Here is a 25,791-nt window from a genome sequence, read left to right on the forward strand (position 1 = left end):
AGGCCTACATTTCCCCTTCTGGCTACTCTAACTCCACCTCATCCCATGCTTGTTAGCTTCATATGGATCCACTGATTAGCACCATGGTGTGAGGATGGCGTTGTTTTGTCAGTGCTGCCTCTGTAGCACCATTCTCAGGAGAGCACTTTGGGTACATTTCTTTGACCTGGGTGAAGGTGTTACACTTCTTGCAGGAGAATGAAAGGGGCAGCAGTTTGGCTATTGTCCCCCATATCAGCTGGAAAGACAGTTTACACAACACAATACATCAGTCCCGTAATAGGTGCCCTTCTCACAAAGCTGACACTGGTGCTAGCAGTCTCCCTGTCAATACCATGTGTGGCTCTTATTTAAAGATGTACGTACCACCAGACTGACTAAATCTTATAGCTATTATAATGTAGCTCAGAGGTGCTGAAGAAAAGCCATCTCTGCCTGTATGGACTGTTTGTCCTAGCAGCTGTCTGGGGTTAACATGTGAGATGTGGACCTGTTCTGCGCTACTGTAGAGCTAGGGTTGTAGATGCCAGGATACTGGTTACAGAAAAATGCATGCGTGAGCTGTCATTTGGACACAGAGCATTTAGCAAAAGGGCTGATTGATTAGCCTTCCTCCAGTTCAGAAACAGACCTACCCGCATAATTTATGTGGTTACAAACATACAAAATAAAATCAGGCTATTCTGACTTTGCAGATGCCAATATGTCACAACATGTTACACCCTATATGCCATGTGAAGCATATTTATTCAACATCGGTTCTAAAAACAAGCCTATACCGAAGACTGACTTTGTTTCAGCATCTTTTGGCATTATTCATGGATTCCTTATTCCCCAATATAGCTTCTTCAGGACTGTTAGACGTTGTTCTGCCCCACGGTCCATAATAATGTAACACTTCTCATGAATGTTCAAATGTAGCATCCATCCGTTTTCTTTTTTAACTCTCAAAAACGATTTCACATCGAAGTATTTGATTACATAACACACTCCAAAAAAGAGTATTTTTTAGCATCAAATGCTGCCATCAATTTCGCATGGGCCTATTTTATTTACCCAGATTATTTCACCATCCGTTTCCCAAATCTCTGTCACACCCCACGTAAACAAAATGTGCATGTTGCCATTTGTTTGGGGAGTGATTATGCTCTTAATTTAACAGCTGTAGCGTTCTCTGGTCTTTCACGTTTCCAGTGCAGAACTTTCAGGACAGTGATGGCAGAGAGGTTCAGCAACAGTTCACCCTTAGGGGAGATTTGTGTAAACCTTCTATTGACATAGCATGGAAGTCTGGACAGAACGTTCACTTTGTTGTGCATGGGTGGCAATGCATATGTTTGCGATGTGCACGTACGAGTGTGTGTGTGTGTGTGTTTCTACTAACGTCAATAAAGTTTAAGACTGAATCTTCACACAAGTTCATACATATCTTGAGGGTTCACGTGCACTAACAATGTTCTCACACTACACTGTAATAGATCATGAGGTCACCTGCAAACCTTAACACAGCTGCATTGTTGAAACCTTTCTGAGCCGTCCTTTATGTTGGTTGTGCATGAGTCACGACTAATGGCATTCTTTTGCTTGTTTGCATATCAGGACTTCGTTTACACTGAAAGGAGCTCGATCGTTGGTTCTCAAGTTACCTCTTCCAACTTTAATACCCTAATGAATAGGGAGTTCGGAATATCCGCAAGCCTTAAAATGCAGACAGCTTTTCTTTTCATTTCTATGAGTGCATATTTACAGGAGCCTTTCAGTTAGATTGTGTTGTATTTCTTTTTTGTGTTCATACCTGTTATATTGGCAGTGTGTGCACATATAAAACACTAAGACATCACTGCTACACAGTATGTATAATATCTAGATCTGCCGAACAAAATACATCTGTTTTCATGTGCTGTGCTCATAGGTCACTTGGTGTCACGTAGACTGTGCTGATAGCGAGGTTCTTCTTGATTTAAATGATAAAGCAGTGCTGCACGTCAAAGAGAAAATTATCGAGATTGGTTGTACGTGTCCTAACATGTTTACTCTGCTTGGTGCCAGGGCCTGGCGTGCTATGCTGCTCTTTAAACCACAAGCAGGATCCACACCTTACAAGGGATGGATGACTTAAGAGCTGGAATCCACCCAATAAAAACAACGCCTTTCTGTAGAGATACATGTTTTCTTTGGCTTTCTGGGAGAACATCTTTCATAGTCATTTATTAACATTAGCAAATGTACTCTGTTTTCGAAACTGAATCCAAACTCTCTGGAAAAACAAAAAATATAGGCATAGGTCACAAATTACGAAAGAAATGGTTAAACCCGCCATTTGAAGAGGTGTATTCTTAAAGGGACAGGTCACTTTCTACAACTTGAATTTTAGATTCCTGTCTTGAAAATGCTAACATGATTTCAAGCTTGGAAATTGTATGTGAAATGCTTGAAAGGCTCCACTTGGGATTGTATGGATTTTTACTGAGATTATGTAATGACCTATTTCATAAACAAATCGTATACATTCCTGAAAAAATAGATCAGAATTTCCCATTGAAAACCTAATACTATTGATATTTATCATGTACAATTAGCTGCAGAACCATAACGCCACCACCTGTTTAAGACTAACCACATAATGTTAACTGCCATATCACCACTGACGTCGTCAGTTATCAGTTGTGAAATTAGGGCCATGCCTTGTGAGACCCGAACAAAAAAGCATGCCCTGCAGGTCTGGAATGTCTGTAATACACATTCCCACAGCACTAAGCGGGGATGGTCAGTGGCCAAGCCTCAAATGTAGGATACATACATACCTCACCACAGTGCTTTGTGGATGTGGCGCACATGGCATGGCATGTGACCATTACTCATTTACACTCTCCTCTCAATGTCTAGATGCAATGTCATTGTGAACATCCCTTGCTTGCACAGCAAACAGGGCATTCATTACGTGTGGCCATTCCTTGTGTACAGCATCCAGGCATCAGCACCCACAAGTCATTACCTGGGACTGTGCCACATGTCTTATGCTCCTGTTTACATTACCATCAATTCCCATTCGTAAAGTCAAAGATGTCATTAGTTTTATGCTTGGCAGTGTCACTAGCAATGTCATTATTAGTGTCATCATTGTTGTCATGGACCTTTATGAAGTGTACCATCTAAGCATTTAAACTGACATAGCAATTTGACAAGTTGTCCAAGAAGAAGGGGGATGGGTTATTGTGAGGGATAATTTTGTTGTCTTTACAGAACCTCCTCCTGCTTCCGATTGTTCAATGATAGAGTTAATCCACCTGACATGTCATTTAGTCTCTGAAAATGTACAGCTGTAACTGCTGTAGGGTGGTAAACATAAAAGGTGTGTTTCAACTTCAAAAACCACTGCTCTGGAATGGTGAAAATTGTTATAAAATGCAGTGGAACTGTTAACACTAAAAGGTAGTGGTACTCCGATCACAATAGTTCCAGCTCACTTCAACCACTGCATGGACTACAGCTCTCTAAGGTTCCAACATCATTGCACGGGTACTGGAGGGTCAAAATATACATATATATATATGTGGTAGTGGCTGTGCAGTTATTGTTAAATTGCTGTTTCCATAGGAAGAGCACTTAATTTTTGGGTGCCTTATAACTTCGCTCTCCCTGGACGAATCCTCACCAAACTTTGCAAAAAAAGTATATGGCCCACTCAGATGTTTTTTTGTGCAAAGTTTGGTGAGGTTTGTTCCGGGGGGAATAAGCTATAAGGGGGGGTCCCAAAATGTCTTTTTTTCCCATAGACTGAGCCCAAACTGCTGGACGGATTTTCACCAAATTTGCGGCAGGAGCAGGAGCTTGGTCCCGAAAGCGTGCTTTTTTAAATTTGGTGCCAATCAGTCCAGTAGTTTTCTTTAAAACAACCAAAAAGTATGTCTCAAAAAATTTGTGATATCTATGTTCGCTCCGTGCTCATAATTCCCTGTTCGCTCCGTGGACAAGATAACGATTGGCTAATGGGCTTGCGTCATGACCGCAGACACACAACGTGTCCGCCGATTGGCTGCAGTGTGGCGTGATCTCCATCAGATTGTTCGGATGCGCCCGACATCTTGGATCCGCCGACAGCGCGGCGGCGAACAGAGCGAAATGCAGTTTTGGGGAGTGCTTTGGTGTGTCAGAGTGCTTGGGGAGGTTTAGAAAGTAAGAGATGGGTGAAATACTGTATTTGTTTAGGCGGCAGGTGCTAATGATGTATTCGTCATGGCCGCGCTGTCTGGGATTTTTGTAATTACTGAAAATGAGGGGTCTCATAAGGACAGTATTTCCATCCGTGCTATGCGCAGGCAAGTTGAAACTGTTCCAAGGACACGCGTGGTGTCATCGGTCATTAAAATTGAGTACATGCCTCTGTTAAAATTTTTGATTCTCTGGGTGTGGTACTGAGTTATAAGCCACCATGGGTGTGATATGCTGGGGTGGTTGTGGCCAGGGCCTAGAGTCTTGGGTACATGGCCGTAGGCCGTAGGCCATACACCCAAGACTCTAGGCCCTGGCCACAACCACCGCAGCATATACAGCAATAGATACAATCGAAGTATCGAATATCTATTAGGTGGTTGTGGGGAGCGCCTAGAGTCTTGGGTGCATGGCCGAAGGCCATGCACCCAAGACCAAATTTATAAGTAGTGAAGTTATAAGCCACAATGGAAGTTATAAGCCACAATGGGTGTGATATGCTGCAGTAGTTGTGGCCAGAACCTAGAGGGCCATGCACCCAAGAACAAAGTTATAAGCACTGAAGTTATAAGCGACCATGGGTTTCATATACTGTTGTGGTTGTAGGCAGGATGTAGAGTTTTGGGTGTATGGCCGCAGGCTGTAGGCCGTAGGCCATACACCCAAGACTCTAGGCCCTGCCCACAATGACCGCACCACATCACACCCATACATCACACCCATACATTCTAATATCTATCTGGTAGGTGTGGGCAGGGCGTACAGTCCTGGGTGCAAATTGAGTATATGCTGCAGTTAAACTGTTTCATTTTATGGGTGTGGTAATGACTTATAAACCACCATGGGTGTGATATGCTGCAGTGGTTGTGGCCAGGGCCTAGAGTCTTGAGTGCATGCCCGTAGGCCGTAGGCCATAGGCCATACACCCAAGACTCTAGGCCCTGGCCACAACCACTGCAGCATATCACACCCATACATCACACCCATAGAATCGAATATCTAGGAGGTGGTTGTGGGCAGGGCCTAGAGTGTTGGGTGCAAATTGAGTATATGCCGCAGTTAAAATGTTTCATTCTATGGGTGTGACAATGAGTTATAAGCCACCATGGTTCTGATATGCTGTGTTGGTTGTGGCCAGGGCCTAGAGTCTTGGATGCATGGCCGCAGGCCAAGTGTCTAGACCCGGCCACAACCACTGCTGCATATCACACTCATAGATACACCCATATAATTGAATATCTATCAGGTGGTTGTGGGAAGGGCCTAGAGTCTTGGGTGCATGGTCCAAGGCCATGCACACAAGACCAAAATTCTAAGTACTAAAGTTATAAGCCACAAAGGGTGTGATATGTTGTGGTGGTTTTGGCCAGGACCTACAGTCTTGGATACATGGCCGAATGCCATGCACACAAGAGGAAAGTTATAAGCAGTGCAGTTATAAGCAGTGAAGTTGGGTGCATGGCCGTTTTTTAACAAAAAAACATTGTTAAAGGGACGTTATGGTTAAGTTGTGCTACTAGAAAACTATGAAATTCAGTAAAAAAACGGTATTAAAGGGACATTATGGTTCCAGGTAAAACTGAAAAACCCCTGAAATTCACAAGTTATGGTAAGCTAAGCAACCATAACTCGCGCCACCACCGTACACTGCTAAGACTAACACCCAGGACATCAAAGATGACATCACAAATGTCATCGATGACATCACTGATGACAACACATGTCTGGCTCTCTCTTTTTTCCTTTACTGATATATGTAGGCCAGTAACAGTCAGGAACTAAAAATTCATTTTACTATAGTACAAAGTACTATATTTGTCGACTTGTACTTCAAATATGGTCTTACAAAAATTCACTTAGGGTCCACTAAAAGCATATGAAGCATATTCAAAGGGGAAAAAACAGACTTGGAAGACAGCAGTGCTTTATATGGATGAAGATGATTAGTAAGGTTATCAACATTGTCTTATAATTCTGTGCTTTTTTTATTACTGTACTTCCCCTCTATATACTCATATTTGTACACATTGCACTTACTCTACTTTCCTTAGGGCCTAGTCGCCATATGTGATAGTTATACACAAGGAAGTAGTAGCTTTGAAGCAGAGCAATCATTTCTGCGCATGAAGATAATCAGTTAGGTTATGAAGATTGTCTGGTAATACTACTGTTTTTTCGGTATACACCAAATTGTTCATTTACAATTGTTCGAATGAACAATTGACTGATTTTAAAGGGTCACAATTGACCTTTTCACAATTGACCACACCTATATATATATAGGGTTTTGGGTTGGGTGGAGGGTTGCGGGGGGTTTCCCCCGCATATATGTTACAATTGACCTTCACAATTCGGTCAATTGTGAAAAGGTCAATTGTAATTCGAACAGTTGTAAAATGAACAATTCGTATACAACCTTTTTTTCTTTACTTCACTTTCCCTGTATATGCTCTATTTGTATGTGTTGTTCTCTGTTTGTATTTTGTGTGCAGTAACGCAATAATGGATTAAGTGGATTTGATTAGGTACAGTATGCAAGACTCTGATAAGAAAGCATTTATAATTTTAGTATTTAACATAGCAAGATTATTAATAGTGCATCTTCATCATGTCTGCTACACACTATGCCTATGTTACTACATTTGTACCTTGGTATTTTGGAAAAAACTTTGTAATATAATGCTATTTGGATTAATGCATTACTTAATCCACTACGTACCTCATGATATTTAATCCACTTATCCATGACACTTTTTTATTAACATTACAATAAGAATCCATTGTTCAGACTTTTCATGAAAGGGAAATGCACATGTGATGTCATCAGTGATGTCATCAATGACATTTGTGATGTAATCTTTGATGTCCTTGATGTTAGTCTTAGCAGTGCATGGTGGAGGCGCGAGTTATGGTTGCTTAGCTTACCATAACTGGCGAATTTCAGGGGGTTTTCGGTTTTACTTGGAACCATAACGTCCCTTTAACAACGTTTTTTTACTGAATTTCATAGGTTTTTATTAGTGCAAATTAACCATAACATCCCTTTAACAAAGTTTTTTCATTGAATATATATATATATATACATTTTTTTTAGTCACTCTGCCTTCATAAAGATATTATTTCTGTTATGAAACATAATGGAAATCATTTTTTATGAAGGCAGAGTGACTTCAAAAAGAAACTATTTCTTTTTTAAGTCGGGGGGCTACACCTATCCTATGACATTGAAGCCTCTAGGCTGGAGGCCACCATGTCATTGGGTGGGGGAGCTCTATGACTTCAAAAAGAAATTGTTTCTTTTTGAAGTCACTCTGCCTTCATAAAGACATTTGGCCTCATTACAAGTTTGCCGGTAAGCTTGCTGGTACCTTTGGGGTATATTGACCCACTCAGATGTGCTTTACCACATCACTTTGCTGCATTGGTGCAAGAAACAGAAAAATGGCTGTGCTAACTCCTGTGCGCGCCAGGTTCTCAAAATTGTGTTTTACAACCACCAAAGAAAATGGCTGCATCACCCTGCCACACACATTTCAGGTGGGGAGGAACAAAGTACACACCGCAGGAGTGTGCCAGTGTGCTCTGCAACGTTTAACATGGAATTAAGTGAAATAGGCAGCATTGCCTTGCTGAAAACCCCCAAAATTCCCTTTTCAGGCCCCGAGAGGACACGGAAGAGACAGGGGCTGGTGGCAGGTACAGTCACCCAGGGTGACCAGGAACAGAGGGAAAGGGTGGTACCAGCAGAATGCATATCCCCAGAGCGACCCCCAGGAATAAGAACATATTCCGATGAAACCGGCAAAGAATCATTGGTGGTTAATCTCTCAACATTCGCATTGTCAAGTACACATCTAAGTGTCCTCCAAAAAGGCCTCTCCTTCGTACCAACAGCTACACACGATCCATTTCAAACTAGAATTGAGATCACTCAGTTAATGAGAAAAATACGGCTTAAACAATTTTTCTCTAAGCAAAGCTACGAAGGTGTACCAGATGTGACTGGCCTACACAATAAATCCACCTACTATCCACCTCCGCATGCGATTTCAGTGGAATCCCAGACCTTTGAGAAAGTTATCCTCAAAAATTAGAAGAAATCGAAGCAGAAGAAACCAGGGGAGGCTTTCATAACATGACAAGAATGGAAAATATAGCCCTGAAACAACTTCAGATGAACACAGACATAATGATAAAACCGGCGGATAAGGGGGGAGCCATTGTCATTATGAACAAACTTGATTCTGACAATATGGTAAAGACCCTGATAGAAGAGCGAGCAACCTATCAAAAACTTGGAAGTGACCCCACAGAGAGACTGAGGAATTTGATCAATCCAATCATTGAAGAAGCAGAAGCTGAAGGCCAGATCAGTGCCAAAGAAGCCGCCTTTCTGAGTCCACCCCACCCAAGGCGACCCGCCTTCTACGCTCTGCCCAAAATTCACAAGGGCATTTCTCCAGTACCCGGGTGCCCAATAGTCTCTGGCATTGGTTCCATATTGGAACCATTGTCACAATTTGTAGACTTCTTCCTAAGAGAAGAAGTTAGTAAAATGCACTCGTACACCAAAGACACCACTGCCGTGCTGGTCCACTTGAATAATCTCACATTAGACAGTCAAGATATCTACATCGTGACCATGGATATTGAGTCACTCTACTCAAAAATTCCTCAAAGGGAAACCCTGAAAGTGATCGAGAAGGTACTTCAAACTAAAACCATTGATATGCCCATTTCATTAATAATGCAATTGGCAGAACTGGCCTTGACCAAGAACTACTTTTTGAATGAAGACAACTACTATGAGCAAATAGCCGGAACCGCAATGGGAGCAACCTTTGCACCATCGCTGGTGAACTTATATGTCGCAGAATTCGAGGAGAAATTTATATAACCTGACACTAATCCCTTTGCCGACAACATTGTGAGTTGTCGCCGATACATCGGCGATATACTTTTAATATTCAAGGGGAACAGTGCCACTCTGAAAAACTTCAACAGATGGATCAATGAACTAAACCCATTTCTCTGATTCACCCTTGAGGCAAGTAAAACAGAAGTCACCTTTCTTGATCTCAAGATCTCAAGGACGGGAAATACCTTTGAGACAACTGTCTTCCAAAAAGCAACAGACAGAAACTTTTTACTTGACTACAACAGTTTCCATCAAAGGTCACTTAAGGAAAACTTACTGTTTGGCCAGTTTCTTCGGTTCAGGAGGAACTGCACTACCAGAAACGAGTACGATCAACAAGCGGAAAGGCTGACAAAGAACTTGAAGGACAGAAATTGTCCACATAGAATAATAAAACAAGCCAAAAAGAGGTTGAGAAACATACTGAGAGAAATAACCGTCAACCAACATGGCAAAAAGAATAGAGATGAGAATACTATCACAGCAGTATTCAGTCACACTACAGTTACGAAACGCCTAAAAAAGGAGATTCGGAAAGCTTGGCACATAATGAATGTAGAGGAAAATTCACTACCGACTCCTCAGTTTGCAATCAGAAGGAGAAAAAACCTTAGGGACTCCTTGGTGCACAGCTACAAAGAAATCAGTCCTTTACCCGACACAACCACCCTTTGGAATACACTGAGACCAATGGGTCACACACCGTGCGGAAACTGCTCCGTCTGTAAATTCACTGAACGCACTACATCTATTGATATTGGGTGGAAGTATACCTGGGAACACAGGAACTTCACAAATTGTAACACCAGAAATGTGGTATATCTGATTCAATGCCCATTCAACAAAAAATATACCGGAATGACGACGAGAGCCATCAAAATCTGCATCGGAGAACATAGGTCCAACATTAGGACCAAAAAAAGAACAGCCCCACTGGTGGAACACTATATTGAAATGAAACACACAGAAAATGACCTCTCATGGACCATATTGGAAAAAGTCAGGATACCTAAATGAGGGGGCAATATATCAGCCCTCTTGCTAAGAAGAGAACAGCAATGGATTTTTAGATTAAGGAGCCATCAACTCGGCCTTAATGAAGAAATCTGCTGGCAAGCTCTGGCTGTCATGCAATAGGCTGAGAGGATATTGAAGAACAGATTAAGAATACAGGCATGGCTCTTGCCATTAATTAAACACTGTGGCATGCCTGGAGTCACTATAGAGAATATCATACCTGATTCTGCCCCTCTGTCCCATCCGGAACTGAATAGTAAATGACCCTTTTGCGTCAGCATAATCTTTATGGTGCAATATGGAAACACGTGAGAACACTACAAATTCCAGCAGCCTTGAGGCTCAATTGACATTCAGACCACGTTACTAAGCACTGGCACAAGGTATGAGAAGTTAATAATATACAGTTGCTGCAGCAATGAGATCAAGACTCAGCATGTATAAGATAATTATTACGGTGCATAATATAAATACGTGTGGGCACTACATCTCCCAGTACCCTGGGGGACAAACTGGCAGTGAGAGCGTGCCGTAAAATATGCAGAATTTATAATATGCAATTGTCGAAATCACTTGCAAGACCAAAGTCTCCATTAAAATCCAGCCTGTTAAAACAACCATCCATGCAGAGCAGCCAGATGCACTATAGAAGACTGTAATGGGAGGAGAGACTACACCTCCCAGCTTCCCTGGTCTAATTTGGTAGTCAGTACGTGTTCCACTATTAATAGACATACAGGAGTACTTTCAATCATGTAGAGATGCGGTAACACTAGATGTTTTGACATCACACTGGTGATATAGCCCGAACCGGCACACAATGCTTTTAAAAATATCTGCGTATCAAAAATACAAAAACATTTGATCACGTGAACGGGACATCAGTATTTAAACTAAAAGCAATTCAAGATGGCGCTCGACACGAACCGGTATACGAGACACAGCGTCTGAAAGGAAAGAAGGTGAGCAATGCATGAGACAGTCTAAGGGGGCTAACCTGAGAGATAGCTGTTTAAAGAATCAGGAGCCACGTATACATAGTGATGCAAGAATAGAATGGAATATGAAACAATGGTAGTCCTTTACATGTGCACAGAGAGGCAAAATGTGGGAGATGCTAAATAAAGACAAGAACAGAGATGCATACAACCCAGTACAGGATGTAGAGACAGGCCACTAACTATATATAAAAGAGCACAAGGGCCACACTAATCATAGTCGGGCTGAGTTGCATAGCGATTTTTGAGAAATATGCTCTTGTGGCAATCACCTAAAGGAACTCTGTGTGTGCTTCTGTCCTTAGGAGCACATCTTCAATGACAGAAGAATCGACCCTTCCATTGTCCACAGACTTACCAGTGGATACAGGTGAATGAGCTGTGGTATTGTGCCATGTTGTGAACACGCTTCCTCCATATGAATAGTAGTTTGAAATACGAAATACAAACATTGTTTACTAATTCCTCCACAGATTCCAGTATGGAATATACTGAGCTGAACATTTGAACAGCTCACCATAGAACAGGCAGCGACATTAAAAGACTGCCTAGCACAGGTAAGAAAAACACTTACCCTCAGTGTGTAGGGACAAACAACCCACACACGTCTGAGCAACAGCCTGCTTATAAGTACTCATAGACTGATGAGATTTCCACTTGTCTTTCTTGTCATTTTATCCCATAGGATTCAGGGATCCATGCATTTAGCCCACTGGACACCCGAACATCCTCAGAAGCTTCATCAAATTGAAGCCCACATAGAGAATACAACAATTAGAAGTATTCGTCCTGAAGAAAGCGGCTAATAACTAAACCCAGCTGAAACCGGTTGAACTACCCCTAAGAAGTTCTAAACTGGTTATCCGGATCCCGATACCCCATATATATAGACATAGGGGGCGTAGTTGAAGTAATTACTATCACCAGTTCTATCTAACCTGAAGTTAGGCGAACAGAAAGATACGATTTTAACATCCCTTGAGTATTGGACATAGTGAAAGCATTTTATGTTATAAGACATACGTTCTGGAGGCGGCAACATTAAAGGCGGAGACCGGCCCCCACCACGTATGCACTTACTTTTAGTAAATAGGAAAGTAATGAGAGAGGACAGGGAGAGGACCTCTACATCCCATTTGTAGTCGGCGCACCAACACTTTCTAGGGCTGGTGGAATGGGCTAAGAGGTTACTTACCTACAGGGCTATTTAGTTGTTGCTATGGACTCAGCTTGAGGAATAACTTTTTAATAAATATCCTTCTGTCATGTTTGTGATACAATTATAAATAAGGGCCCCTGACTAGCACTCAGAACACACATTGATTCCTGACTCTCTTCCTGAATTTCTGCATGGCGTCCGGTTCCTGTTTCATTTATCCTGTTTTGATCCTGATTCCAGATTTTCTTTGCAAAGCCAAGGCCCATGCATTGCTGACTTCATTCCCAGCAAGGCCTCAATTTGAAACCTCCATTCTTACAATCCCATTTTTCAAATTGTGGGAAGCTTCCTAAACCAGCTTGGCCTGCTGCCACTAGATGTATGCCTGCTGCAAACCTGACATCCCGATGATCTGTGGTATCCAGTAACCAGAAGTGCTACCCGGTATCCAGTCCACACCCTCTGATTTTGTCCGGCTGTCCTGTGTTAGACCAGATTCGTGTGGTGATCCAGAGCGCTGACTGTCCAAAATCCAAATTAAAAGTGGACTGTGAGTATCAATAGGAGCCGTAGAACTATAGCATAACTTGCCTTGCTTTGTCCCATCCCAATCTCTAAACCATCCTATCCTTATCGTTATAACTTGTAACATTGTCAGAATACTTATTGCAACCCTGTCATTGATTTATCTTGCTAACGCCATTTCTTTAGTCATTTTGATCTTGTCTTGTAAATCCTAACCTATCATTCCTATTTTGAGTGATCGGACTGGTTCCGCCTGGGCGGGTGCTGGGGAACTAGGGTTGAACTCATGAATCAACCCTGGAGCTTACTGTGTCCCTCTTTGGTATTCTTGCCTGAATGCTCTAGTATGGAGTAAAACTCTTCTTGTCCAAATTGATTTTCTTTTCTGTTTTCACTACCCGATTTTTCTAAAAACGCACCTCTTATTCTACATTACCTATCTCCCTCAGTTTAATAGCTAGAGAATTCATTTCACCTCCTGATTGTACCTAAGATCTATAGCTACACCCCAACCCGTTTTTATCGAAAACCGTTTGGTTAATTTCAGGCGGGAATGAGCATTTTTGCAAAGATTTACACGTGTTATTTTTACTATCAGTTGTTGTAAACCTTCCATTCATTTTCAAATTGTATGCTTTTGCTCAATCTATTGCTTATGATAGCTTGTAACTTTCCAGTGTTGCTCCAGTAAAGATTTGTACTGATTTAAGGATTTTTGCAAACATTCATGGTTTTATGCTGCCCTTTTTGAGTGTTATTTTAACATTGCAGGGGTTCAGATCTGTTTTTCTCTCTTGTTTGGGAAGGGAAGGTTAGATTTGAATTTGGTTTCTTATTCCTCATTCCTTATTACCTGCTTCTTCCTTATATCTATTTAGAATGGCTTATTTGTGGATTGAGGAATATTACAGGGAGAAATCCTAACTTGAGTGCTATCTTTCCTAAAATTCAAAAGTGTCTCTATTTGCTGATGTTTTCTATCTGTGTTGCCAAAGGGTTAATTTAAGTGCATTACCTACATTCCTATTGTCACCACACTGGTGATTGCTGCCCCATATATTAAAAAGTGTATGATTTTCTTGAATTTTAAATAAATAAATAAATATTACCTTTACCAACCAGCCTGGTTCCTGGTCCACTGTGACCCGGGGTATTTGAAAAAGGGGTGTGATATGAGTGGTGTATCTCTCAAATATTGAACCTATATATATAACAAAATAAGCATCTTGGTTGTGCGCTGAATACTAGGCTGAGACCAGGGTGTATCGTCTGATTTAAATACTGAACAGATTTGGGGGCTGGTGCCGAGATATTGAGTTGGTTTCCACCCGTGACAGTCTGGCACAGCAGACTAACCTGCAGAGTAGTAATACTTGGTGTGGTGGGAATACTGTGGTACACTGTACAGGCGCCTCCTAAAACAAATACTCCAAGACCAGGCCTGTCTGTAAAAGTAAATTTAAATTAACCCCGAAATAATTAATAAAGAAAGAACATTGCCAAGATGGCCGTTCCAGTAGAAATCAGTATGGCTAGGGAGCACCCCCTCCACAAGCTTTTTGTCAGAGGTGAGTGGCCAGAACAGGATGAAAATGTCTGGCTACAGGAAATCACACAGAAGGTCAACGCCATGAACCTAGATACATGGCAGGAAAATGGCCTATTACACCAAGCTCTGAGTGAATTATACATGGCCTCAAAAATTAAAGAGGAGAAATGCAAAATTACCAGAATTGTGGCCTACCTATACCTCCACATAGGAGTGATACAGGAAGCGCATGTTGAAGACACAGTTTTGGTGTAGAATCAGACTGATCTAGACACAGCAGAACAAAGGCTACAGATTAGCCAAGAATTGGAGGCAGAATCTAGAGATTATATGTCACCAATTAAAAGAGGATTTGGCTCGACAACAGCAGGATAATGCAGATCAAGAGACCCAAGTAGAGGCATTGAAAGAGGAGTGTAGGGAAAAGGTTGAGTCTCTACAAGAGAGTCACCAGAAGTTATATCAACAGATTAAATATAATAGGGTCTGCACAGAGCAGATAGTTACTCTACAAGATCAGATAAAGAAATTGGAAGAGGAAAATGACCAATTAATTGTGAAAGACCTCCACTCTCAAGAGGAATTTGATCAGGAGCGCCAGAAATTCCATACCATAAAAAACAAAGAGATGACCTGGCGGAGCAGAGGGGCACCCTACATCAAGAGAAAGACGCCCTAGGCCAGGAAATAAGCAAGCTACAAACCGAGTTACAGGAAAGTAAATTGGCCCTGTAGGAGTTAAAGGAACTAAGAACTGAGCATGGGAAGCTAATGGAGCATGCCAGACGGGTTGAAGGTGCTCTGAAAGAGAATAACCAAGCCAAAGACACACAAACCCAGGAAATGAATCACTTGCAACAGAGAATGTCCCAGTACTCCCAAAACATGCAGGAAGCGCAGAGGGACAATGAGGCCCTCTGTGAAAAGATTGATGGACTCCAACAAGAAGTAGCAGTGCAAGAGTGAATCATTGAGACCAGTAAGGCCTTGATAGAGGAACAAAAGACCCAGATTGTTGCTTATCACCAGGAAATAGGGGCTGAAAAATAAAAGGTAGCAAGATTAGAGAAATTGGGTGCTAGACTGAATTCTACCTGGAGGGACCCTGAACAGGTAGAGAGGGACAGGGCAACCCTGATCATAATATAAGGACCTCTGTACTCAGGGACTCAAACCCCTTCAATACCATGAACACTGCCAGCCTCATGTCTACTGGCTCATGTGAACCGGGGGCCATGGGAATGGCAGAATTCAATAGGGTTGGTAAAATGGGACTGACAGATCAGCGCCCCCAAACAAATGACTCATGTGCTTTTGGAAGAATTATTCTTTATTAGGAAGACTCCTATGAGGGGAGGGTCAGGGAATTAGATCCACAAAAATAACGACTTCCAAGGGACCAGTTTTTGGAATTTGGTGGGGAACTCAAGGAAATAAAGCCCAAAAAGAGTATCCTGAAGACCTCGACCCAGTTAGGACAGTGTGGGCGTACTCCGCCAATCCTGGGAGAAGGGAAGTGTCAGAAGACTCTTCTGAGCACCACAGGAAAAGAGAAACTAGACCCCAACATTCTGAGAGCCCTTCTCAAACTCGCAGAATCAGGGAGTGCCTAGAGGATCAAGAAGCCACATCCAGTAGCAGCACCTCTGAATCTGAGGACGAGTGGACTCGGGTGACTAAAACAAAGAAGGCAAACAAACTTAAGAGAGCCATAAACAAAGATGCCATTAGGCAGATCAAGGCCATTAGAAGTGTAATAACTCCATATCATAAAAATACAAAGTATTCTGTCTAGGAACACCTAGAATTATATGAGCAAATGATGGATACTTTTCATATGATGGACAGCCAGAATCGCATAGAGTATGTGAAATGGACATTCTCCCCTGAATACTCCAATTTCTTTGCGGGACTGGAGGACCAGAACCACTCAAGATGGTCCACCTACAGGGCGGCCATCTTGAAACATTTCTCTGCACACAGAAACCTCCAAGAGGCCCACGAGGCGGCCTACAATCTGTAGTGTGGGGAAGATCAGGCCCCACAAGAATGTGTGCAGGAGCTTAAACGCGCCTTTGCACACACCATAAGGAGGGTGCGCACACATCACCACCCTCTTTCATGCCCTCCCAAAATATATAATGACCCAGCTGGTGAGGGACTTTCATGAGAAAAGATCACTGGACTGAGGCATAGAACAGGCGACCCGCATTTATGAGGTACAATAACCGGCACTAACAAAAACACAATCAAACACCCCAAACCAGCCAACAATCCTGCTGCTGCTAAGGTGGCGGAGGTGAAGGTTGCCCCCATTCTATATCTGGAGATGGGGGGCCTAAAACTATACCTGTACCAAATCCATCCAATCAAAGAACCAGAAGGACCTCGGGCCAATCCCAGACAGATGGAAGTCAGGGAGGTAATTCCACAAATGGGACTCCTAACTCTGCTGATTACATTAGCCCCTGATACAAGGGTAACAGACCCATCCTGGCGTATGTATGGACTCCTCCAGCCCAAGGGGGGGGTCCAACCAGGTAGGTACCACCTCAGGAAACTTCACTCCTAACTTTCCACACGAGTGCAGTAATCCCCCAAATGCCGGGTTGAGTTTCTTTTCCCGGTTCCCACAAAACCCCAATCTGCAGAACAACTCTCCTTTCTTTCCCCACTTCAAGAGCCCAGACAGCCCAATCCGGGAGAGACGAGGCCAAGAGTGGAGGGTTACCACATGTCTCCATACCCAGGGTACTATGGGAGAAGGAATAGTTACCCTTCCTGTGACTCAACCAGGGATGACCAGAGACCCCCATACCAGCCGGAACGGGTGTCCCAACTGGAGCCCCAGGTCCAGAACCTGTCCCAAGATCTGGGTCGCATTTTGAGGGCTAAACAGAACCCTCAGATGAACATGGCAGGTCAGAACCACACCAACCAAGGGTCTGGTACTCCAGAACAATGACGGGGAGAGCACCCCGACAATGCAGCGGCTCCAGAGCAGGGGAAATGGGGGGAAGGGAGGTGTAAAGCCCTAGAGGAAGGTTCCTTCCACACCCATGGAAAACCCCTGGACACCCAGGAACTGGAACAAAAATCTCCTGCCCCCGAAAACCTTCCAACCAAGGAACAGAGGGTGGGTAGGAGAAATAAAGAATTCAAAAAGGCCCATTTTGTGGAGGAAGTCAGTGTCCTCCAGTTTGAAGGGGAAGAATCCTTAGAGGATTCTGGGAAGAAGATCTTCTTCAGGAACAGGGGAACTCCTCCCAAAGAAAAATGGGTCCCAAGATATCCGAATGAAGACTGGGTGAATGTGGGGACTGAGTTAGAACCGCTCATCATTGCACCGCAGAAAGATAATCAAGGAAACCAAACTGTCCAAACCAAGTCTGGGGACTGCCTCAAAAAGGGCGGGGCGGTCCTGAATCATAAAAAGGGGATTCCAAAGCTCCCCAAAGCCATTATGGTGACTGTCAAAAAAAAGGGGGGGGCTCCCAAAATCAGAAAAGGAGGAGCCCAAGACTCCTCGAATCCCTCAGTGCGAAATGTTCCTTTCATATTCCCAAACTACCCAACTCAGTTCTGGGGACTGCCTCCTAGAAGGGGGGGGGCAGCCCAAACCAGCACAAGAGGAACCCCAAACCTCACCAACTACTTCTGTTGACTGACTCCAAAAAGGAGGGGGGCAGCCCAGAATCAGAAAAAGGGGAGCCCAAAACACCCCAAACAGCGTTGTGTCAACATTTTCTGTCAGATTCCCCACCTCCAACACCGAATCATGACCAAAATATCCCTGCATCGGATTCCAAAATAAGGAAATTGACTACACAACTTGCGCAGAATGCCCATTACCTTTACTCATTGGAGGAGAAATAAGGTAGATTCTACGCCTCCGTCCAAGAGCAAGAGCAATGTGCAATTCCAGCACTGGTGGACACTGGATCCCAAGCCACTCTTCTGTCAAAGAGGGCCTTTGATGAGCTAAATTCAGGAAGGGGGGAGAGATACCAGATCCCTCTCACCCCTCTTCCTGGACATCTCCAGAGTTTCGACGGGAAGGAAATTCCTGTTGAGGGGTCTGCAGAGCTGGAAATTAAAATAGGTCGACACTAGATGAAGCACCCAGTCATAGTTGTGGCTCCAGAGGGCACCCACTATCTATTAGGGAATTACATCATCCGTAGGATATCTCCCCTAATAGACTGTGTGAATAAGGTACTCTGGACCCAGACTAACAGGCCAATAAAATTAAAACATAGTGTCAAGCATGTTAGTTTAAATGGCACATGCCACATGGTTGAACAAAAACCTGATCATATTGAGTTTCATTTCCACAATAACCAAGTACCTGACGTGACAGTAATTGTTGTAGGACAAAAAAATGGTGATGGGAACGCCATTTTTGACAATGAACCTTCCTTTCAGTTTCAAGTGGCATTCCACACTGGAAGGAAATACTTTGAAATTCTCTACCAATTCACAATCTGAAAATCCCAATTCCATAGTCAAGAGTGATGAGAAACCAGCTCAAAGTTTAGCTGACATTCAGAAAATTAGAGAACAGCTGTTCATCCCTATCTCAGTTAAATGAGGTGAAGGAATCTGTTCTCGCCCGATTGTGCGCTAACAACGGTAAGAGCTTCATCAGCGAAGCCATGTTCCGACAGCTCCCAAAAGATCCAGCCATTCCCACATTTAAATTGATTGATAAATGGGAAATGGACCTGGAAACTCCCAATTCCAAACATCTCCTGCCTAGCAGGTGTATGTTCAACATATCTAGGCAACAAAAGCATAGTACATAATTGTTGGGTCGTGCGAGATGTCCCTGCTGCATTCTATTTAGGCAGTGACATTCTCAATTGTGTTGCCATTAATTTGGACCTGATAATTTACAGAGCTTGGTCCCGTTTATGGGGTAATCCCATGGACTTTGATGATTCAGAAAAAGCATTTCGGTCAGTCCAATTGCTGCCGTATGCAGTTGAAGTTCAAATTGGAGAGGAGGTCACCATCCCAGGATAGACACGACTATTCCCACTTGAATTAAAAATTAGGAGGATAGAAACTGCAAAATCCTGACGCATATGTACACCTCAATGCCCATCTCCAACAGCAAGTGTTGGGGTTAAACCCAACACCATTAGTCAATGTAGAACACAACACTATTCCAATTCTGATGGATAACAGCGACCTTAGGAGTATCACTCTGGGTGCAGGCACCATTGTTGGAATGGAGGTTGATGACCAACATTTTTCCATAGATCTAGGTAATGAACTGATAGGACCAATCCCCAATGACTGTTTGGACAGTGATATTGACAATGACATAACACCAGAAAGGATCTTCACCCGGCAAGGGGGGAATTTCCTGGTGCACTCTTCCTGCCCTTACGGTGAGGAAGAGGTGACCTGTGACATCAGGCAGTATGAAGTGATCTTCCAGGTCCACAAGCACCGCCTCCCTTGCCTGAAACCCTCTGTCCAGGTCAATACTTTAACCAAGGACCTCTCCACTTAGCTGGAGGAGGCCACTGAAATAGCCAAACCGGAAGTCTTTCCAGGCTTCAGGCAAATGGTTGAAGAGCATGTCAACCTAGCTGATGCCTGTGAGACTCCGGATCAAAAGCAAAAGGTGAAACAAGTTATCTTAGATTTTCAAGATCTCTTTGCAGTGGACTCAAATGACTGTGGTTGCACTGAAATCCATACAACAACAATTCCCACTGAACCTGGCATGACTCCAGCATTTCTGAAGCAATACCGCTGGCCTCTCGCATCTATGGAGTCCCTGCAGCAAATCATCAAAAACCCTGAGTCCCGTGGGATAATCTGTCCAGTCCACAGCACCTTCAATAATCCGGTACTGGGGATTAAAAACCCAACGGCCAGTGGAGACTCTGTGCTGACCTGAGGGACCTTAACAAACGGGTCCACATGTCCCGATGGCCTCTCCCCTTCATTGACCAGGGGCTGGCCCAGATACAGGGGTCAAAGGTATACACTGCCATTGACCTGACCAATGGGTACTGGACCGTACCTGTCAGTAGGGAGGACTAATACAAGCTGGCCTTTAACTTCGGGGAGCAGCAGTGCACATGGATCCAGACTCCCTTCAGATACATAAACTCCGGCAACAAATGTAACATCTTCTTACATAAGGCCATGCCCGACTTGGGTGAAAGGGGTAACCTGGCCTATGTAGATGATGTCCTGATCAAAAGCTCAACTGTGGAGGAACACATAGCGGAAATCCCAGTTGAGGGTTACCAGAGCAAAACTAGCCTTCCAAAAGGCACAGTGGTGCAGGACCCGTGTCAATTTCCTGGGGCATGAGATAACTCCTGAGCGTCTCTGTCCCGAGGAAAAGAAAGTGGAAGCACTCCTGAAACTAAAAGACCCCACAACTCTGCGTGAGCTAAGGAGCCTCCTTGGACTGACTAATCACAGTAGGAAGTTCATTGAGGATTACGCAGAGATCACAAGACCACTGACCCATCTATTGAAGGGGGGTCAAGTGGGAGTAGGGTCCAGAACAAGCCGAGGCAGTAAAGCAACTCAAAAGAAGCCTCTCACAAGCGCCTTGTCTCGCTTACCCTGTCAAAAACAAGGATTTCTTCTTGGAGACAGGGTTCTCGAATACATGCTTGACTGCAGTATTATATCGAAAGCATGACAAGGTCAATAAAGTCATCTCCTATGCAAGTAAGACTTTATCCTCTGTGGGGGAAAAATTCAATGATTGTGAGAAGGCACTCCTGGCAACGGTGTGGGCACTGAAAAATAACCACCCGTTCATCCAGGGGGAACACATCATAGTGGAGACTCCCCACCAGCCTTTGCAATATCTCCAAGTGACAGAATCCGGGCCGGAAATGTGAGTAATTCCAAAATTACTTCCTGGTTTCTGTCAATGCAAGGCTTTCCTGTGGAGGTCAGATATGGCCAAAACAAGAGGAGCCCCCTCGCGCAAGGTCTGGCTGACTTGCATGATTGTGCCAGAGAAAACTGTCTCGAGGATGAAAGTGGGTGAAAAATAGACAACACAAAACGGACTCTGCCACTTAATATCAAAAAGCATAAATGAAAATATATACAACAAGCTAAAATAACAAAAACGGGCAAATGACAAAGCACAAGGCAAAGGACAAAGGTATAAGAAGAAGAAAGGTAAAAAAGGAATGGAGAAATCAAGGTACTGATTTTAATAAAGTTCAACCACCAAGACACAAAAAAGCAATAACAGAAAACATGAACAAGGTGATTGGGAGAGGGTTATATCCGCAGTTACACAATATACCCAACTGGAATGTGTTTTCCGTATGAGCAGGTATGCCCAAGCTCAATTACAGATTTGTGCCAAAATGATTGACCAATCGCATAGCCCAATGAGGAGTCGCCCCTACACATGGCAGTAGCCGCGTCAATGGAAGGCCCAAACACTTAAAAATGTATGTTGATGTGGCTACGCGGGTTCGCGCCTGTTTTTAACAGCCAATCAGATCATGGACTGCGGTACTCTTCTAGCCGCATCAACGAATGAGCCAATGACACACTGCAGTGTATTGACGCAACTACACCCATGCCGTTTGATGAAAACAGCACCTGCAAAATGACCTAATAGGATGTCGAGTACCTTCAATGAAGCTACGCAACTTTGTGCCCGATGCACCTGTCAATCATATTACACGCTGTTGCTCCACGCACATACGCGACTCCTATCCACATCAACAAACGGTCTAATCACATGTCCCCATGTATTGACGTGGCTACGCTCCTGCTGTTTAACAAAATCCGCACCTGCGAAATCACCCAATAGGATGTCGAGCTCCTTCAACGCAGCTAAGCATCTGCGCGCCTGATGACTCAGCCAATCGTATTAAGTGTTACAGCTCCTGGCCTACACGTGACTCCTAGGCGTGTCAATATATGGTCCAATGACACTTTGCGATGTATTGACGGGGCAGCGCCCATGCCGTATGAGGACATCCACACATGTGAAAGTGTCCAATCAGGGTGTGTGGCAGTGTTTAGCCACAAATGATTCCTCCACCCACAAAAACATAAGTTTATATTGATCATTTCTATCAGCGTTTGTTAGTGAAAGGTTATCCAAGTAACTGCAAGACCTTTTGGCACTTTAACCCTTTAATTCTTCTTCCTTTTTACCCAACTTTCACCTAATCCTCTTTTCCCTTGTCTTGTGATTTGTTCAATTTGTCTATTTTTAGTTTTACTTTTTTTGTCTTTATTTTTTAAACTTTTTCATTTTTTGTGGCATTGTCTTTTTAAAGTTGTCATGGTTGTTGTTTTAGATTTTCCTTCGCAGTTGCATAGCCGCAGCAGCGGTGACTATGTGACCTGGATCCCCAAATCTTCGCTATCCAGGAAGAAAGCAACTGGAATGAAGACCACTGCAGACAGTTGGCGATACTTCAAGGTGAAAGAACACTGTTCTTTTTAAGGAATACGGTTTTAAAAGAAACCATTCCACTAGACCAACGAAATATGACTAAATCAATCAGAAAATAATCATAATATGAAAGGCAAGGCAATAGAATAGTTGAACAATACATACAGATGAGCACATTTCATTTGTACTCAATTCCGATTCAAGTCTCTATTTTCAAATACCAGAAAGATTTCTCTTAAAAATTCAAGTAGGGCTAGTGACAAAGAGATCCCCTTGCCCTGGATTAAAATGCCCCACCACTCACTCAGAGTTAAAGTCTGGTACTCACTAAAACATTTTCCCATCAAATTAGATCTAACATCCCTTAAAACCGGGCATAACATGATTAAATGTTACAGTGTCTCGGAGATCTGGTTCCAATGTTGCAGTTCAGGCTGGGATTTTTTCCAGTTTTATTGCCAGGATTTACACCAATAAAGTTCTTGATGGGAACCAGAGGGGCTAAATTCCATCCGATACTGGGCAGCTTCAAAATATTATGGTCACTGGATTTAGTTACTGTTACCTGCAGGATCCTCAGGTTTTTTTTAACTGTATGCAAGACAAAAATGTAATCTAAGATCTGCTTATCTCCACCCCTCTTCCAGGTCAGGGTCAGTGGAATACCCCATTATGTTCCAATTCATTATTTTGATGTTTCTCTGATCTATTTTGTACCTCCAAAGTATGCCTCTGAACACTGATTTGACCGATTTCGGTGCTGGATCTTTTATCAAAGCCAAATTATCATCAAAACAGTGGTTAAAAAACGTATTAATCATATGAAGCCGTCATTAAAAACTCCTCAACATAGAGAACTTTACTACATGTCCCGCTGCAACGTTTTAAACAATGGAGAAAAGAAAAGATTTATTGGACACCCATGCCTTCTATGAAGGTGCTTTCAATGCGAGTGAAAGCATTATAACAGATATAAATTTCAAACAGTACAAAAACATGTTGGACAATGAACGCCAACAAGAGGAAGAACTTCAAGCACAACTAAATGTACACACTCCTGAGAGCAGTCAACCTTCTCTTACAGGAAAGAAAGAACCATTTGGGGAGCCACTCATAGTACATGAGGCTGAATTAGCCATGACTGAAGTAGAAAATACCATATGTCAGTATGAAGAATCTGAAGAAAATTTAGCATTTTCCTGGAAGTAACAAAAGAAATTGAACATGGTGTGCAGCACAAAACTAAAACATTTACCTGTCAAAACTATAAACCTGTACTCCTGTTTGTAAGTGGCGAAGTTGGTTCAGGTAAAACATTCTTAATAAGAATCATCAGCAAGTTCCTCCAACATTTGACAAACAACAAGATTTCAGCTGCTGAGACTGCCCCCATATGTTTAGCTGCCTACAACATAGGTGGTGTTACTTAACACTGATTTCTACCGTTTCCAGAACACCAAAACAAATTAGACTTCTTTAAACTTTCTGCAGAAGCTGCTATGGAGCTGCACAGAGTTTTGAAACAAATAAAAATTCTACTAATAGATAAGGTGAGCATGGTCTTCAACCTAATGTTGGCTTTGATTCACCTCAGATTGCAAGAGGTCCTTAAAACAGACTACAAAGAACTACAAAGAACTCTTTGGAGGGAATCACGTTATTGTTTTTGGAGATCTTCAATTAACACCAGTGAAAGGTGAACCTATTTCTAAAACCTTAGGACACAACTATGCTGTAAAACACTTGGCACCATAGGAAATGAAAATCTCTGGCAATATTTCCAATACAGAGAACTAACAGAAAACATGCATCTGTCTACAGACCTCACCTATGCTAACATTTTGAAAGGCATTCCGATAGGTGTGCTTTCTAAGGAATTACAATCAATCTTAAATAGCAAACAAATCCTAGAGCTAAGTGGGCATAACTCATCTGCTACTGATGTCATGGAACAATTATCACACAAAAATGTAAACTGTTGTCCTTAATGCCAACCCTAGCAAGCTGTGCACAATTCAATGAAACAATGTTGAAAAAAGAAATGCAACCAATAGTGCAAATTTACTCCACACATAGCTGGTTTGGAGAAAATGTTAACATTGTGCAAGCCTAACCTTGATGTGGAACACGCTTTAGTTAATGGAGCACTTGGTACAGTTGTTGGCTTCCAGACATACACACGTGACAACAGCATCCAGTTTGACAAACTTTCAGAAGGTAAAAGGATAGGATGCTCAACAGACCAATTCCTTCTTTTCAAAGACATGTATGTATGCAGCGAACAGTTTTCTCTGTCTCTTGCATATGCAGTCACTATTCATTAATCACAAGGTTTAAGCCTAGATCAAGTATTGATTGACATTGGCAGCACAGTCTTTAAAGAAGGCATGAGTTATAGCACTGTCAGGCCTATGTACACTTGAAGGACTATTACTTTTCAAAAGAAAACTAGTGCAAACACAACTTAAACATGATCTCCCAACAGTACCACCAAAGAAATTGAAAGCAGCTGCTACTCCATCAATTACCACAACCACAGAAGGGTGTACTGAAAAGGCAAATGCATACCCAACTGCACAGACCAAGAGAAGTACCTCTTCAGAAAAAGCATGTGGACTTCCATCAAATGACTCAGACACAGAACTGTCTGGTGCATTCAACATTTCCAACACAACTGGTGTAAATTGCTATGCAAATGTAGCAATCAATGTTCTATTCCAATTGCCACCAATTGTTGAAATCATTTACTTAAACGGCACAGACCAGCTGCGTTTGCAAATGCTACTCCTTCATAGAAATGCAACAAACAATCCTGACAACACTTACAGTGTCTCAGGAATAAGGCAGGAATGTGTCTACTGTGCGGGAATGGTGAGATTCACTATAAATACACAAGAAGATCCACACAGTTTCTAATGTACTTACTGCTTACCTATACATCTTCCAGATTTCATACACGTGGAAACATACAGCACTCTCTGCAGCCATGTGGTGCAGGAA

The sequence above is a fragment of the Ambystoma mexicanum genome, chromosome 2q (assembly GCF_040938575.1).
Source record: "Ambystoma mexicanum isolate Mex_15411 chromosome 2q, UKY_AmexF1_1, whole genome shotgun sequence".
Classification (NCBI taxonomy): domain Eukaryota; kingdom Metazoa; phylum Chordata; class Amphibia; order Caudata; family Ambystomatidae; genus Ambystoma; species Ambystoma mexicanum.